Source organism: Misgurnus anguillicaudatus, chromosome 21, assembly GCF_027580225.2.
Source record: "Misgurnus anguillicaudatus chromosome 21, ASM2758022v2, whole genome shotgun sequence".
Taxonomy (NCBI): Eukaryota; Metazoa; Chordata; class Actinopteri; order Cypriniformes; family Cobitidae; genus Misgurnus; species Misgurnus anguillicaudatus.
Window position 1 is genome coordinate 9,824,195 of NC_073357.2, and position 6,000 is coordinate 9,830,194.

A 6,000-nucleotide genomic window follows, 5' to 3' on the forward strand; every position below is an offset into this window, starting at 1 on the left:
CTGTGAATTACAAAGGCTAGAATCTTTCTCTCAAGTGTTGTTTTAGGTGTTCTGAACAACCCCGACTTCGGTGGTGTTGCAAGAGAAATTCTTCATTTAAATACTACATCGGGTGAGTTTTAACATTTTCTTTATAGGTTTTAAAGAGTCACTAATTTGAGCACAAAAAAGTTCATATTTATTGTTGTTGTCTACCACAATACTGTTGTTTGAATTAAAGTTAAAAAAAAACATAATTTTTCTCATGTTATAGATATTTGCAACATTTTGTCAGGTTCAGAAACACAAACACAGATCCAAATGCAGATATGACTTTTTATTTAGCACAATAAGGAGAGAGAGAGGAGTGCTGAAAGAGATCCACTGCTTGGTGACAGGGTGAGAGTTCCACTGGTAGATACTAGGATGTGAGTTCCGCTGCTTGGTGACAGGGTAAGAGTTCTGCTGGGCAAATCCCGCTGCTTCGAGTCTAGACGAGATGTCCGCTGTACATAGACGGGGAAGTTTCCGCTGCCCAAGACAGAGTGAATATTCTGTGATGCGATGACAAGATGTGACCTCCACTGAATGTAGACTGAGAGAGGCTCCACTGTACGTAGACATGGTGATGATTCCGCTGTACGATGACAGGGTGATGTTTCCGCTGTACGATGACAGGGTGATGTTTCCGCTGTACGATGACAGGGATGATGATTCTGCTGTACGAAGACAGGGTGCGATGATGACAGCAAAGCAGGCTGTAGAGTTTCTGTAACATGCCGCGGATGGTCAGCATACAGTGCTGGACAGCGACAGTACTGAAGAGGCGGAGAGAATGTCAGAAGCAGCGAGAGCCCATGGTGAAGTAATCCTGAGGGCAGAGAAAACACACAGAGCACACCAGGCAGCACAGAACGACACAGCAGAGCGCACAGATGACAAAATAAACTACGAAAACTAGAACTAGATAAAAGGAAAAAAAAACTGGACAAGACTGGGACGGCGAAGCACATAACATAACGAACTCGCAGGGAAACAGAGGGAGGAAGAGAACTAAATAGCAAACCGTGGGAGAGAAAATTGACAACAGGTGTGGGGCGCAGGTGAAAGGAAGCGGGAGGAGGAGCACCTGAATGCTTCATTTTGTAACCAAATTACATTTTCCGATGTGGTGTTACCATGGCCGCAGCTACAGGGTCACGGAAGTTCGGACCTCTGTAATTAATGCCCTCATAATTATTAAAAACATTTTCAGAAATCCAGTAAATCCCCTGAAACAATCTCATTTGAGTATATATATGTTTGGCGACTGTGATGTGAAACCACTTTGTCACAGCGGGGTTTTAGAGTGAGTGAGAGCACAGTGCAGCAGTCTCGTGGGCACTTGTAGTCAGAGAATAAGGGAACCGCATTTTTGATAAAGCTTTGCTTTGTGTTCTGAAACAACTAGTTATCGTTCACATCAACCATTACTCTCTTTCACGGTGTAAAAGAGATGAGACAAACCATGATGCAGAATTGTGATCTCCAGACACCAAATATTTGAGCTATAATAAATTACCATATACACGTCTCTTGTGTAAGCATACTACATATACCGAGGGTTGTGAAGTTCATAAACATTTGCGCCTAGGCCACTTGTTTTACAACAAGTTTATTATTAAAGTAATGTTTTTTGTTGCCAAAGAAATTAACACCTGTAACTATGTCCTCAACCCTTGATATAGACTACAGCCATGGTTGTAACTGTCATTTCACTACAATGTGGTACAAAATGTCTGTCAAGAAACTGAATACTTTTAATTTAAATAGGTGAACATCTGGCAACTGTGCCAGAATTCCAAGCGAAGCTGAAAACATCTGCTGCAAAGAAATAATAAAGGTAACATAGTCCTTTACTGCATTATAGAAGAAAACTACTTGTTTAAAATAAATGTAGCTTTCCAGATTAGCATTTGCCAGTCTTAGTAAATATAAGCTTTATAATAAAGTAGTACCATGTTTATCTTCATAGGTTGTAAGGCAAATCAACCAGGTTCCAGAGCCTCCTGCATGTATGACACACCATCCGGATTTTGTACCCAGCTGTTTCAATCCCTACACCATGCAGAACATCCACAACATTTATAGGGCTGATTATGGGCCTTTAAGGCATAGAACAGAAGAGGAGTATGTTTTTTGATATACACTAAAATGGTTTAACTAAAACACAGCAAAAGAGTGTAAAGTAAATATTGTGATTAAAAAACACAATTAAATATTTACACTTGCATTGTTTTTTTCAACAGAGGTTATCGGTTTCTTGCTTATCGCAGCTTTGTCAGCTGGTGTTGGGGATACTTAGGGCGGCATGTCAGGGTTGTTATCCCGTCCTATGTTGTACTCTGGAGTTTCCAGATTTGGCTGGCCACTATGTTGGCTTCCGACCACCTCTTGACAGAAGCGTGAGACATGGTGGGCAATCACTTCGTCCTATGAGGGTCTGTCATATTGTGACACCAGGTTCGTGGGAACTGGTATTTCTTTAGTTGAGTAACAAATGGTACTGGGTCCTCAAACACATCATTAAAAAAGAGCATGATAAGATCATCTACATAATCTAAAAATGTTTCAGTCAAGACAGTTAGACTTTTGTTTACAGATTATTTATTTGCCCTGTACATACGATATTTTAAATATTCATAATTTATTCTTATTTATACATGTATTATATGTGACCCGTCACGGAAACCAGGGACACAAGTCGGCAGCACAAGTTTCGAGAAAATGAGAAACAAAGTTTTTTTTTCAAAATTTGTGATTTTCGTTTTATTGCAGAATCTGTTAGTTGAGATCACGAAGAAGCCTCTCCATATTTGAGATAGCAGTTTATGTATATTTAAAAGCGTACATTTTGCGGTTAAAATAGGCTTGTTTTCCGGAGATTCTAGCGTGCAGCGGGGGGCGTCATTGTCTGTGTGTATATTTACATACTGGATAAGCTTGTGTTTTCGCCTCCGCCCCCAAAGGGAACAGCGTGACTACTGAATAAGGATAGTTCGCCCAAAACTGAAAATAATGTCATTAATGACTTACCATTATGTCGTCCTAAACTCGGAAGACCTCCGTTCATCTTCGGAACACAGTTTAAGATGTTTTAACATTAGATTTAGTCCGAGAGCATCTCCTCCATTGAAAATCTATGTACGGTTTCCATGTCCAGAAAGGTAATAAAAACATCCTCAAAGTAGTCCATGTGACATCAGTGGGTCAGTAAAATTGTGTTGATACATCGAAAATACAGTTTGGTCCAAAAATAGCAAGAATTACGACTTTATTCAGCATTGTCTTCTCTTCCGGCTCGAGCGTGAAGTCACGTGACTGTAGTGACGTGGCTGCTCTGTCTCTTAGACATGTTTGCTTAGTTTTATTTTTTTTTTTTCAAACTTATAGCGTGCGTCTCCCCAGACTGTAAATGAAGCTCGGCGCACAAAATAAAAGAAATATAAAAGAAGCTGGGGCGGAACAAATAACAGTCAACCGCATCGTCAGCCGCGTCACTGACTTTATGGGGCGCCGCAGTCGGATGACGTCAAAGTACCGCGAGAGCTCTTTAAGAAATCTTACGGAGTAGTTTAATTTCGACTCGCTCTCGCGGTACTTTGACGTCATCCGACTGCGGCGCCCCATAAAGTCAGTGACGCGGCTGACTGTTATTTGTCCAAACACACATAAGTTACACAGAGATCGTTGTATTCTTTATATAATATTGGCTACATGTTTTGTCTATCAATATGTTCCATGAAGTCATTGGCTGATGGAGGAACGAGCGAGCGATTGGTAACATCTCTTAAGGACTTCACGTTTTCGACGGTGCTGTTTTTGGATTATCTATTATTTTAAATACAAACTTTGAAGGCGGGTTCATGTGTTTAACGGAACGTAAATACCGGAGTGTAATCTGATATACCCTTACATGTTACGATGTAAATAGTCCTCAGATTGTATATTATATTGTATTACCAGAAGTTCAAGCGAAATAGACTATCTATATTTCACGGATTATACGCATTTGTGGACAAAAATCATTGGATGATTCACACATCTGAAACAGACTGGATTCGACTTGTGATCCCCACAAAGGTAACGTTAAAAGTCATGTTTATTTTTGCATTTTGTCATTCAGACTTCTGTAAAAAAATACTACATATGATGCTAGAACAGCTGTATCTCAAAACGGCTTTACAGGGGGTATGGCTTAGCTAAATGAGATGTAAATGAGCCCTATTGTCTCTCCAGCCAGGGAAAAGGGAAAGTGTTAACTTTTTTCTTTCTCAAATTTCTCAGCATTCTCTTTCTTGAATGTGTTACATTCAAATGGCCACAACTTCTCCAAATCTTATCAGATTTCCATGTGTTACACATCGTTGGAAAGCTTAGAATCTGCACTTTCCGAATCTATGAATAACTCAAAATGCCCCAGATCCGACTTGTGTCCCTACTCTCCGTGACTGGTCACATATTTTAAATAAACTTTATATTTTATTGCTTACTGTATGTAGGTTCTGTTTTTATAGGTCTAGCGACGCATTCACCCTTCTTGGATTTTGGAAACACAACCTTGTCCTGCTAATGTTGTTGCGTGCACACGGTCTGCATTTTCATTTTAGTGCATTACCATAAGGTACAAGCTGCAAAAAGAAATGCCAGCCAAAAATGTATCTGAAAATTAGTAGGACCCATTAATGAATAACTAGTTGATTATATCTTACAGAATAAATTATAAAGTGTAGTACCGGCACAACATTCCAATGAATGGAAAAACTTGGTGCAAAAACTTGGTTCTTTGGTGCAAAGCGCAGGATCAAGCTGTGAAAGACCTCCAGCGATGATGTTTGATGGTGATGACTAAGCTTTTCAACATCTTAGAAAACTCTCTTGTTGATGAGTATTTTTTTTACTTTGTGTAGAACTACAGACCCTTAAGTGACAATAAAAAAACCTCTGAAACTTACCTGTCAGCTATTAAAACAATAATTTTCTGCATATTAATTGTAAGTAATACAATAATGTGAAAGGAAATTATGGATTATTAAATACCTTTAACAACAACATGAAACTAAACGATTTGTAATACCTGGTTGGAACCATTTCTTAGGATCCCTTGAAACTCTGTCCGGATGTTCACACTTTTGAAATATAGGGTCCTCGTGGACTAGCACATTTTGAAGGTGGTTGAGCAACGAAGTCTACTTGGCCACCTTCTCAGGCCTGATTTTGAGAATGTCGCACTCCAGTAAACATGATTTTTGATGCTGTGCAGCCACTTCTTCAACACCTCACAATCCTTGTTTTGTGCCAGTCGGACTAGTTTTTAAGACAAACCTGACAGAAAGCAGCCAACAAGTTAAGAGTTTCATATATTGTGCTATGACAACCTAAACAACTGCATTGCGTCAGTAATCCAGATGTTTTGAAACTCACAAAGATAAACATTTACCTTTCTCAAAGTGCCACAAATCATAGAAATGTGTGATGTTGTGTTCTCTCAGATACTTCTGAATTTAGTTGTTATTGTAATATGAAGATATAGACTATATAGAAAATATTTGAAATATAATAGAATTTTGAATGGCTCTTTAAGGGGCGGGGGAAAAAACAAGCTTTTGCTTCATCCTGCTCCTTTTCGGACACATGAAGTTAATGGATATTTTGTTTTGTTTCATATGGTAACACAATTATTGTATTTTCAATTATTGTATTTTTATATATATTTTTATTTTAAATTTGTTTTTTTTTGTTCAAAATAAAAATAAAGAAAGAATTTGTGGATGCCTGTCGGTTACAATGTAATCCACTGCCAATTCATTTGACTCCGGAAGATCTAGACATCGCTTTAAGCCCTCTTTTTCCATATGGTATATTCCACCTACTTCATCGCTCTAGGTATGGGTATACAAATTTGTTAAGATATAAAGTTACAACATACTGAAAGACAGAAAATGTTTCCTCTGAAAATATAACAACCCTGGGCAGCAACAC